Below are 13360 nucleotides of genomic sequence, written 5' to 3'. Positions count from 1 at the left end.
GCATCACACACCCACGTCGCCTACCCGGTTGCCGTACACATATGGAAAGACACTTACGTTAAAATCAACAAGTACGTACACCGCGTGTTGAGCAATGCGCCGAAAGCTGGGAGAATGCAAGAGAGTAGAGATAATTCCCGGGGGATGACAATAAAATCGGGGAGACAAAACTAACCTACATGTAACAATTAGAAAATATTTAAGAGTAGCGGCAACCCTGTTTAGTAACTACATATTTTAAATGCTTACTTCAGAAGCTCTGTGACCCACTGGCTGAAATTTGGAAACATCACCAACAATTCTGCCATCCTAATTCGTTACTGTTTCAATCCTCCTCCCTATTTCCTTAGAATCTTTTTTAACATGTTGATCTGACACAAACAGGTTGAGAACAGTGCAGATGGTGGATACTGTGCTGACTACCATAAGTAATGCAAACACGAATATAGATTGAATGTTCGTATCCACCCCCCCCCCATTCATGTGTTGAAATCCTAACCCTCCCTCTCAAGGTGATGGTATTAGGAGATGGGGCCTTTGGGAGGTGCTTAGGTCATGAGAATGGAGCTCTCATGAAAGGGATTAATGTCCTCATAAAAGAGACCCCAGAGAGCCCCTTCACCCCTTCCACCGTGTGAGGACACAGGAAACAGACAGCCACCTAAGAACCAGGAAGTGGCTTTCACCAGACATTAAATCTGCCTGAGTCTTGATCTTAGACCTCCAGAACTGTGAGAAATAAGTTTCTGTTGTTTATAAACCCCCCAAGCTATGGTATTTGCGTTTCAGCAGCCTGAATAAACTAAGAAAGGGATTCCACCCTCATCAGTTGTGTGACCTGGGCAAGCTAGTTAATGCCCCTGAGACTCAGTTTCTTCGATGTTAAATGGGGAGAGTCCTGTCCTATAATGTCGATGTAAGGATTAAATGAGACAGTGCATGCAGATCACTTGGCACAGAATGGCAAATTGGACAGTTCACTAAAGGCGGTATTTTGTTTGAGCAGAATTTAGAATCCGGTAGGGAAATATGATAACTGCACAAATAACTATAACACATTTATTTAGTGGAGGGTGAGCGAAGATATCATGACAAGCGAAATTAAGGGAGGAAGAGACTTAGAATAGCAGAGATGAATGGGAAAGGTAATCCAGGTGGACAAAAGGATGAACCACAGCCCGGAGACGCAAAAGCACACTGTGTGTTTAGGGAAAAATAAGCAGACTGGTTTGGGCACAGCATAGTATGCCTAGTATAGTGGAGGAAGAAAATGCTGACTGATGCCAATACATGTTGAGTTAAAGTGGAAGGGTTTGAATGCTAGATTGGAGAGTTAGCGCTTCATTGGTTTGGAAATAAAATCTGTGGTTTTTTTAAAGATTTTATTTACTTTTTTTTTAATTTTTTTTTCAACGTTTATTTATTTTTGGGACAGAGAGAGACAGAGCATGAACGGGGGAGGGGCAGAGAGAGAGGGAGACACAGAATCGGAAACAGGCTCCAGGCTCTGAGCCATCAGCCCAGAGCCTGACGCGCGCTCAAACTCACGGACCGCGAGATCGTGACCTGGCTGAAGTCGGACGCTTAACCGACTGCGCCACCCAGGCGCCCCTAAAGATTTTATTTTTAAGTAATCTTTACAAACGTGGGGCTCAGACTTATAACCCCGAGATCGAGAGTCACATGTTCTACCGACTGAGCCAACCAGGAACCCCTGGAAATAAAAGTTTTGAAGAAGCAAACGATGTAAGATCTGCTTTTTGTTTGTTTGCTTTTGTTTTTGTTTTTAATGTAGAGTGGCAAAGAGGCTGCAGTGTGGAAGGTTTGTTAAGAGACTACAATTAATAGTCTAGGTAATCAGAACTTAGGATCTGATTTCAAGGCGATGGTCAGAGTTGATAGAAAAGGGTTGTAGTGAAGCCATTGAGAAGACAGAATCTCTATGGTGGGGGGTGAGGTTGACAGGAGCTCTAGGGATGGGGTTCAGAGAAGTGAACGGGGGAGCCTGGGTGGCTCAGTCGGTTGAGCGTCCAACTTCGGTTCAGGTCATGATCTCACAGTTAGTGGGCTCAAGCCCCGCATCAGGTTCTGTGCTGACAGCTCAGAGCCTGGAGCCTGCTTCAGATTCTGTGTCTTTCTCTCTCTGCCTGTCCCCTGCTCACACTCTGTCAATCTTTCTCTCAAAAAATAAATAAATATTAAAGAAAAATTTATTAAAAAAAAAAAAGTGAACAGAGGCCAGGTTACTGAGACATGGGCCATTAACAGATGACCACTTGGAGAGTCATTTTAGTACGGGGGGTGGGGGGGGGTGGTTCAGAAGCCATTTTACAAGAAGTTAGAGCTGAATGGGTAAGCAAGGATGGGTACCTTTCTTCAGACGTTACAGGGGTGAGAACTGAGAAGAAAGACCAAGCTGCTGGAAGTTTCTAGTAGATGACGGTTCAGAGATCAGTTTTAGTGCAGACAGGTAGATGAAGGCAGATCCCAAAGGGTCAAGGAGGAAATGGGGGGAGGGGGGTAAAGTGGATAAAGACTGTAGACACCTCAATCTAGAACTTTAAAAATTATAGGAGCTTTGAGGAACCTTAGAATGAAGGGCCAGTTCTCTTTCAGCATTCAAGAGACCTGACGTGTATAGTCAAAACAAGCCAGTAAAAAGAGACTGAAGTGGTAAAGGATGGGGCGGTTTTGGAGTTAATGTGTAGAGATGGGATCAGCAATCAATGGGATGACCACCGTGTCCTAGGACGGACAGGATGGAAGTGAGGGTAGTGCCTGTACAGTAGGAAGCCATGCAGCTGTAGAACAAAGAATATAGAAATTCTACATGTACTCAGTTGGAACAATCAACAAGATAAATTATTTTTTTTTAATTTTTTTTTTCAACATTTATTTATTTTTGGGACAGAGAGAGACAGAGCATGAACGGGGGAGGGGCAGAGAGAGAGGGAGACACAGAATCGGAGACAGGCTCCAGGCTCTGAGCCATCAGCCCAGAGCCTGACGCGGGGCTCGAACTCATGGACTGCGAGATCGTGACCTGGCTGAAGTCGGACGCTCAACCGACTGCGCCACCCAGGCGCCCCAACAAGATAAATTATTAAGTGAAAAAGGCAAAGCGAGGAATGACGGGGATAGTATGTTACATTCTGCCAATAAACAAACAAACAAACAAACAAATAAATAAATAAATAAATAAGAAATGACGTTTGTATTTGCTTGCATCTACCTAAATAAACTCTGGAAAGATATAAAAGATACTAAGAAAAGAGGTTACATCCTGGAGTAGGTGAGAACTAAGGTGCAAAGAAAGACTTTTCACTGTGTGTCATTTTTTTTCCCTCTGGCTTTTGAAGCATGGAGTATATTAACTATTCAAAGTATTAAATTTAGGGGCGCCTGGGTGGCTCAGTCAGTTGAGCGTCCAACTTTGGCTCGGGTCATGATCTCACAGCTCGTGGGTTTGAGTCCCGCGTCAGGCTCTGTGCTGACAGCTCAGAGCCTGGAGCCTGCTTCAGATTCTGTGTCTCCCTCTCTCTCTGCCCCTCCCCTGTTCATGCTCTGTCTCTCTCTGTCTCAAAAATAAACATTAAAAAAAAAAATTTAAAAAAAAAGTATATCCTTTGTATGGCACGCTATGCAGACATTTAAAATAATGTTAAGGCACCTGGGTGGCTCAGTTGATTAAGTGTCTGACTCTTGATTTTGGCTCAGGTCATGATCCCAAGGTTGTGGGATAGAGCCCACGTCAGTCTCTGCACTGAGTGTGGAACCTGCTTAAGATTCTCTCTCTCTCTCTTTCCCTCTGCCCATCTCCCCTGCTTGCACTTGTTCTCTCTCTCTCTAAAATAAAAAGATAAAAAATAAAAAATTGCATAAAATAATATAGAAAATGTAGATACTGACTTGGGAAAATATCCATGATACCGGAAGCACAGAAAAGCAGATTGTAGAATAAAGTACATAAAGTATCTGATAACCAGGAAATGGCTTTGACTTATTTCAGGTCCTTGGAAGGCATTTTAATCACTTGGAATATATAATGTGTCCACTTAAATTGAAATCACAAAGATTATGTAATAGTATGTAACATTTTAACAATGTAAATGAGAAATTCTAAACAGCCTATTCCCAATAGGAAATACGTGTAAATATCAACAGATACAAATCAAAGAAAGCCTAAAAGTAAAATTATTTGCATTGATGTGGTAGGATGTATTACAATTTCTAACCTTGAAATTGTTTATTATTTAGGTGATTATGAACAGAACTAAAATATTTGAACAATATTTCTGTAAGGCAAAAAAAAAAAAAACCAGTCACGTGGCTGGAGCGAACGTTGGCAAGAGGGTGTGTGAAGGAAGAAAGAATGACAAGGAGAGAAGGTGCAGATCCTGTGGTTTGGGAAGGAGGAGTCTGGAGTAGATAGAGCAGGGCAGGAGACTGGAGGGAAGGCAGTTCAGCAGCGGCGAAAGCCCTGCTGGGGTGGCTGATGACTTTGTGGCTGTCCCAGTTAGCCGGGCCGGTGATTTCCTTAAAAAATACGTGCTTGCCTAGAAAGCCCACCGTGAAAACTGCAAATGCTGGGAACTGCAAACGGGCAAGTAACTGATTCTGTGATGGTTTGAAATGTACCATTGAAAAGCATATCTGTGGGATCTAGGATGGTACAAGAATTCACTGCTGGTGTGTGAGTCTAGGAAAATTGGAAGTTTTGTCTGCAAACCTCTATTTAGTGCTTTAAATTTTTTTCTTCTATTTTAGTTTTTTATTGATATGTACCATACCTACAAAATGCATTGTTCTCTTATTTATGTACCCTCCTTTCTACCTTTTGTACATGTTCTTTTAAAATCTGAGATCAATACGAAACTTTACGCCCAGAGTAATCTCAGTTTTCTAAAATAAAAAGAAGTATATAGGGGCACCTGGGTGACTCAGTCAGTTGAGCGTCCAACTGCAGCTCAGGTCATGATCTCTTGGTTCGTGGATTTGAGCCCCACGTCCGACTCACTGCTGTCCAGAGCAGCAAAGAGCCTGCTTCGGATCCTCTGTCCCCCACCCCACTCCACCCCACCCCTGCCTCTCTGCCCCTCCCCTGCTGGTGCTCTCTCTCTCAAAAATAAATAGACGTTTAAAAAAAAAAAGAAAGAAAAAGAAGTATATTTGTAACGGTATAGAAGGAAATGCATAATATAAATAATGTTTATCTCTGTGTGGTAGGATAATGGTTGCTTTTTACCTGTTAGTTTCCCTTTTTCTCCAAATTTTCTTTAGTGAACATGTTTTACAGGCAAAAGATGTTTGGGGTTCTTGTTTTCACTTTTGATTAGAAATGTTTTCAAATACGTAGAAAAGTGTTTTCAAATACACAGATTGTTCTTTGGAAAGAATAATCACAAAACATCTATATTCCTAATACCAAATTTTCACATTTGGCCATGTTTCCTTTTTAAGCTACTGCCATCATAACATTCCATCCTAATTAATTCAGTTTTCATATCTAAAAATAATGATTTCTTAAACATAACTACAATAACATTATAATTCCTAAGAAATTTAACAATTCCCTAATATCCTTTTGTGCCCAGTTCATCATACTCAAATTTCCCTAATTTCCTCCCAAATACCTCCTAGAGCTGGTTTGTTTAAATTGGGATTTAATCAAGAACCAGCCATCGCTGGCCGATTTGGTGTTACGTGGGGCTCTTTCTAAGAAACCTTAGATGGAACTTCATAAGCAATCACAACGTTCCGTGAAGAAGGTGGCATTGGCAATCTGGGACCTTAATGATGTGTCAGAATTGGGGCACTGGGGTGGCTCAGTGGGTTGAACATGTCACTTCGACTCAGGTCATAGTCTCACCAGTTGGTGAGTTCCAGCCTCACATCTGGCTTGCTGTTGTCAGCACAGAGCGTGCTGTGCTGTCCCCCTCTGTCCCCCTCTCTCTCTGCCCCTCCCTCGCTCAGGCTCTCTCTTTCAAAATAAATAAACATTTTAAAAAAGAAAGCATATGTCAGAATTGACATGGGGAGAGAAGTGAGGAGGTCATTTCAGGAACTGAGATCAAAGTGAGAAGATGAAAGAGAGAAAGGTAGCAGGTGTGTTTGGGGAGCAGCAAGTAACCCAGTTTATTTGGATCAAAGGAAAAGGAATAATGGGGGATAGAATTAGTAAAATAAATTTGGAGACAGATCATGGAGGGCCTTGAAGTGTTTCTGGTCCACCATGCAGACGGCTTGCGAACTCTAGTGAACCCCACGTGTGAATAACCCTGTGAGACAGTGGCTATGTTTTGATCACCTATATATCCCTGGCACCTAGCAGAGCATACTTATAAGATGCTCAGAATGTATTCATTGTTGAAAACACAGTGCTATTGAAGAATTTTAAATTGAAGACTAACATGCTAAAATCTCCTTGGGGGAAGATTTAGGAAATTGGTTGGTAATGATGGGGAGTAGAATAAGAATTTAGGGAAGAGAAGTAGCTGAGTGGATTGAGGCAATTGAAGAAAACTTTGTAGAGGAGGTGGGGCTGGGTGAACTAGATGGGGAAGCAGTAAGCAAAGATGAGAAGTCAGGAATGAGTTGAGAATAGCATAATGACCATTGAGGAGAACGTGTTTTGGGATGCTCTGAGAAATGAGATTCCAAAAGAGAGGGTCAGGAATGGTTTAGGAGTCTAATGTTGGTCAACATCTCTGTTATCACTTAATAAATGACTTCTGATCATACTTGAATTCAAGATTTGGGGTTTTCTTATTTAAAGATTAAAAAAAAATTTTTTTAGAGAGGGGCGCCTGGGTGGCTCAGTCAGTTGAGCGTCCGCCTTTGGCTGTGGTCGTGATCTCACAGCTCATGCGTTTGAGCCCTGCGTCAGGCTCTGTGCTGACAGCTCAGAGCCTGGAGCCCACTTCGGATTCTGTGTGTGTGTGTGTGTGTGTGTGTGTGTGTCTCTCTCTCTCTCTCTCTCTCTCTCTGCCCCTCCCCCGCTCGTGCTCTGTCTCTCTCTTTCTCTGTCAAAAATAAATAAACATTAAAAAAAATTTAATAAAAATAAAAATAAAAAATAAAAAAATTTTTTTAGAGAGGGGCGCCTGGATGGCTCAGTTGGTTGAGCGTCCGGCTTCAGCTCAGGTCATGATCTCACCGTTTGTGAGTTCGAGCCCTGTGTCGGGCTCTGTGCTGACAGCTCAGGGCCTGGATCCTGCTTCGGATTCTGTGTCTCCCTCTCTCTCTGCTCCTCTTCTGTGCTCTGTCTCTCTGTCTCTCTCTCAAAAATAAATAAACATTTAACAATTTTTTTTTTTTTTTTAGAGAGAGAGCATGCATGAGTGGGGGAGAGGGGCAGAAGGAAAGAGAGAGAATCTTAAGCAGGCTCCATGCTCAGTGCAGAGCCCGACATGGGGCTCAATCCCATAAACATGGGATAATGACCTGAGCTGAAATCAAGAGTCAGAGGTTCAGCCAACTGAGCCACCCAGGCACCCCTGAGATTTGTTTTTTTTTAAATTGTGTCTCCCTATGTTTTTCACGTAAGAAGAACTTGGAGTACAATATGAAAGACAAAATTGGATGATATTATTCTGAGCCTAAAAAGAATTAATAACTCAATAAAGCCTAAATGAAGGGAATATTAAATAAGAACTATATTGGATTGTGTTCATTTTAAATTTGTTAGACAATTGAAATGTGATACTGAGCACAACTGCATATATGACATGGAAGCAAATTTAGTTAATAAAGAAAGCAGAACATTTGCTCAAAACCACAAAGGAAATTGTATATTCTTCTTTTTTAACTTAATTTTTTATTTTTTTAAATTTACATCCATATTAGCACATAGTGCAACAATGATTTCAGGAGTAGATTCCTTAGTGCCTCTTACCCATTTAGCCCATCTCCCCTCCCACAACCCCTCCAGTAACCCTCTGTTTGTTCTCCATATTTATGAGTCTCTTCTGTTTTGTACCCCTCCCTGGATTTACATTATTTTTGTCTCCCTTCGCTTATGCTCATCTGTTTTGTCTCTTAAAGTCCTCATATGAGTGAAGTCATAGGATTTTTGTCTTTCTCTGAGTGACTCATTTCACTTAGCATAATACCTTCCAGTTCCATCCACGTAGTTGCAAATGGCAAGATTTCATTCTTTTTGATTGCCGAGTAATACTCCATTGTGTATATATACATACATATATACATATATACATATATATATGTACATACATACATATGTATGTATATATATGTATACGTATATATGTATATATATACCACATCTTCTTTATCCATTCATCCATCGATGGACATTTGCGCTCTTTCCATACTTTGGCTATTGTTGATAGTGCTGCTATAAACATGGGGGTGCATGTGTCCCTTTGAAACAGCACACCTGTATCCCTTGGATAAATGCCTTCTAGCGCAATTGCTGGGTCATGGGGTAGTTCTATTTTTAGTTTTTGAGGAACCTCCATACTGTTTTCCAGAGTGGCTGCACCAGCTTGCATTCCCAATTTGTGTATTCTTCTTGAAGCTTGACAGTTTATCCCCTTTCCAGAAGGAGGATGGACCCTCCTTGATTATATTCAAATTATCAAGGTGTGAGGATTGATGTAGAACTAGAAAAAACAAACAAATAAACAAATAACAACAACACTAAACTGTATTTACCTGGATTCCCAGAAAATGACTCAAACCTGTTTGGGTTATTTGGGGGTGGTTCTCTACACTTTCTGAAGACAGGGATCACCAGGGAAGTTTGTTAAAAAGGCAGAGTCTCAGGATCTAGCCCCATCAATCCTGATTCATAGTTGGGAGTGCAGGTTAGGCAACTAAACACATGGGAAATTTATCTTCTTAAACAAGCAGCCTATGTAATTATGAGGCAGATTGTCTATGGACCATACTTTGAGACACTTTTCGAAAGGACCCAGTATCTTTTCTTAGGTGAGAACATAACTTGTACAATTAAAAAATGAGTTGTAGTTTTAAATAAATTTTTTAAATTATTTTATTTTTGAGAGAGACAGAGCGTGAGCGGGGGAGGGACAGAGAGAGAGAGGGAGACACAGAATCCGAAGCAGGCTCCAGGCTCCGAGCTGTCAGCACAGAGCCTGACGTGGGGCTCAAACTCACGAACGGTACGATCATGACCTGAGCTGAAGTCAGATGCTTAACCGACTGAGCCACCCAGGCACTCCTTAAAAATAATTTTAGTATATGTGCTGCCGAAGCGAGCACACCTTAAAATAATTAAAAACAAAAAAATTTTGTTAGATCTGTTCGTTAGATCTGCAAGTAACTGAAAACACAACTAACAGTGGTTTAAACAAGTCAGTTTGGGTTGGTTGGTTGGTTGGTCAGGTTTGGTTTTTATCTCGGGCAACAGGAAGTCAGCGGTAGACTGTCCAGGGCTGGTCCTTTGTGCTCAGTGATTCGATAATGTCCCCCAAGGAGCCAGTCTCCTTCTATTATTCTGGTACCTTCCTGTTAGGGTGCAACTTTAACTTTCATGGTCACATGGCCACTGCATATCCAAGTATCATGTCCACGCTCCAGGCAGGGGAAGCGAGAAGAAAAGGTGCAAGCCAGACACATTTGTCCCTTTCACAAAGTGGTCACAGATGCTCTACCAGCAATGTCTGCTAATATCTCATTGGCCAGAACTAGGTTACTTTGCCACCTTAGCTGCAAAAGTTCTGGGAAAGTAATACGTATAAATGTGCTACTTCCTTGAGAGGAAAAAAGTGTCTGTGATCATGTGGGGAGAACCAAATCTTCATTCCTATTTTTTTTAAGTTAATTTATTTATTTTGAGAGAGACAGAGACATCATGGGGGTGGGGGGAGGGACAGAAATAGAGGAAGAGAGAAAGAACTCCTAACAGGCTCTGCACTATAAACACTGTCAGTACAGAGTCTGATGCAGGGCTTGAACTCATGAAACCATGAGATCATGACCTGAGCTGAAACTGAGAGTCAGATGCTCAACGGACTGAGCCACATAGGGGACCCACCAAACCTTCATTCCTGAATAGTCTGGTCCTTTAACAGTCCTGCCTGTATGGTAGTTTTTTACTGACTTTAATCACATAGTAATATGTGATTCTATGTGTCTCAGAGATACCTCAGGAGACCACCTGCATTCCAGACATACTCCCCCTTACCTCCATTGTGTAATAACTTCTCAATTTCCCCTTATTAATCAGGATCAATCACCCCAACCAGTACAGTAATCCTTTCCCTTGTCTACTGAGTCACTGACTGTGGCCACTTTGTGCATGAGCTCGTTGGGCAAGAACAGCGATGGCTGGAGAAAGAGGCCAACGTATCCACGGGACAGGTCTTCTTGCCCAACTGATTATTAACATCTTCCTCTACTGAGGTTGCTCTTTGTAAGCCTCCACATGGAACAGAAATATCTTTTCACATTCTGGGACTATTCATATACTTCTAACCACATACTGTTTCCCCAGATCTTCCCTAGATCAATTTTCCAATCACGTTACTTCTGTGTCCCTGACCGTCCAGCAATATCATTAGTCACTATCATGAGTCAGTTTGTATAAGTACCTGTAGCCATCCCTCTTTTCAGGCACAATGAACCACAAGGTACCCTGCTTGAGTTCTGCCCACAGGGGGTAGTTTCCTTTCCACTAGCCTAAGGACCACCTTGCAGTGGGGCTGTAGAGGTATAGCCACCCACTTTTGAGTAGAGCCAGCCTATCACACAAGACCATTTGTAAACTAACCCTAAATTCTTTATTCCATAGTCAACTGGTCATAAGGAACTCTCCGTGAAGCCATAGATGCAGGTGGAGGAGGAAGAGGGGGCAATGTGCAAGAATACGGGCATGAGTGTCTGTGCTACTTATTCATGTAAATTTCTTGTATCTTCAGGACCTGCTTGAGCTCAGCCTCCCAATCTTGTATACACCACTTCCATTTGCTAATGGACTACTGCCATGCACGCCCAACTCTATAGCTTGGTGGATGGACAGCTCAGGACAGACCAGGTGGATCATGGGCAAGCAAGCATTCAGAATGTACTAAGGCCCAGAAGCAAAGCAGAGCTGTTTCTCAAAAGGAGAGTGGTTATCTGCAGAGGATAGCACAGCTTTGCCTCAAAATCCTAAGGATCTGTGCTTTGATTCACCTACGAGGGTCTGCCAAAGGCTTCATACAGCTGTTCTATCTGCCATAGACTCTTCAAACATCATTGAATTCACTAGGTCTTATGAAAAGCAGCAAAGAAGCTTGCATGGCAGGCTGGACCCATTGCAGATCCTTCTTTTGTCCTGAGCTGCACTCAAAAATGGCAGCTTTTCAGGTCATTCAATAAATAAAAGCAGCATTCTCTAATGAGGCCTATGTTGCCTCCAAAATCTAAAGAGGTCCACAAGGTACTGTGTTTCCTTCTTAAAGATAGGAAGGATCAGGGTGGAACAATCTGTTCATTTAAAAAAATTTTTTTAAATGTTTATTTATTTTTTATTTATTTTTTTTTTTGAGAGAGAGAGTGAATGACACAAGTGGAGGAGGGGCAGAGAGAGGGGGGAACAGAGGATCTGAAGTGGGCTCTGTGCTGAGAGCAGTGAGCCTGATGAGGGGCTCAAACTCATAAACCATGACCATGACCTGAACTGTAGTTGGGCACTTAACTGACTGAACCACCCAGGTGCCCCCATCTGCTCATTTTTTTTTTTTTTTGAAAGAGTTATCTCAAGTGCTTCTAGAAATTTTACTGAGGTGGAGCCTCCGGAATTTTTGTGGGATTTATTTCCATCCCTCATGAGTATGACCAATGTGTCTCCAAAGTTCCTACTTTCTCTTTATTGGGTCAAGTCAAAGTGATGTCATCAGTGTAATGGACCAGCATGATGTTCTGTGGAATGGAAAGGTGATCGAGGTCCTTGTAGATTAGATCGTGACATAGCACTGGATAACTGATAGAGCCCTGAGGTAGGAGAGTGAAGGTGTATATTCGTCCTGCCAGCTGGCAGCATACTGTTCTGATTGTCTTTCCCAATATAAAAGAAAATATTTCCAGTATAAAAGAAAAAAACATTCACCAGGTCAATAGCTGTCTACCAGGTGCTAGGAATAGGTTGATTTGTGCCAGCAAAGAAACCATAGCTGGAATAGCAGCTGCCATGAAAGTCACCACATGATTGAACTACTTTCATTCTCCAAGATGCACTTGTCTTCATGGGCCAAATAAGCAGGTTGATTTGGGATGTTATCAGGAATCGTGACCGCTACGCTGTTCAAGTCTTTGATGGTGGCACTAATCTCACCAATATTGTGTTGCTTTTAGTTTACTCTATTGATAGATAGAGGCAGCTCTAAAAGCTTCCACTTGGTCTTTCCTACCATAATAGCCCTCACTCCATGTATTAAGAAGCCAGTGTGGGGATTCTGCCAGTTGCTGAGCAGAATACATTATAGAATGTATAATGTGCCAGTTATACATTATAGAATTAAGAAATCACCCAGAGGGTGGCTATGGGAATCCACTGGGTCCACTGTGAGATAAACCTGATGCAGAGTTCCACTGATCACCTGACAGATATGGTGGACCACAGTGGCATTTTGGGTGTTCAGAAATCAGTATCAGTTCAGAGCCAGAGTCTAATTCTCCCTAAAATGTTTATTTCTCCTTTCCTAATGTTTCCAGGGAAATGGTTTCAGTTCCTATCAGAGAAGGCTGGGAAGAAGATTTACAGTGAGCATGTTTACGTGCAGTGGATTCCTTCCTCAAGACCCAATTCCCCTTCATGCAAGGAGCTCTGGGTCTGTGAACTTGCTCCATTCTGGGAATTGGTTGGTTGACATAAAATAATGCAATCCACCCGTATGTATGCCACCTTTTCACAGGTTATATTCTGTACCCCATCCTGTGGGGTATGCAGTAACTTAAATCTTATGGGTCTAGGAGCAATGAGAAGCAGTAGGGATGAGTCCTTAGGAGATCCTGCACTCTCTCGCAGGGGGAAAACCATTATGAGTTCATCAGGCAAGGGGCGTCTGTTGCCAATTCTTAATGGAATGACATGGAAGCAATAAATAAAAGTATTGAAGTACAATTGAATTTTGCATTTAAAGTATGATCAGTTCTTTGAAGATGTGATTTCATTGCATAAAAACAGATGGGATTTGTCTCTTTTTTGAAAGAAAGGTTGGATATAAATCGGGTTGCATAGTCTACATTCATTCTGTTATGAAACCCACATATTTGTGACAGCAATTGCTAGGGTAGAAATCACCACCGGCAATTTCGACCACTATTAGTCTTGGGTGTTATGTTCCCTTGATTAAAGGAGAGCTGTGGCTCACCTTTTCAAGGTGATATATTT

This window comes from Felis catus, chromosome A2 (genome assembly GCF_018350175.1).
Source record: "Felis catus isolate Fca126 chromosome A2, F.catus_Fca126_mat1.0, whole genome shotgun sequence".
Lineage (NCBI taxonomy): Eukaryota > Metazoa > Chordata > Mammalia > Carnivora > Felidae > Felis > Felis catus.
This window is presented reverse-complemented; position numbering follows the sequence as displayed.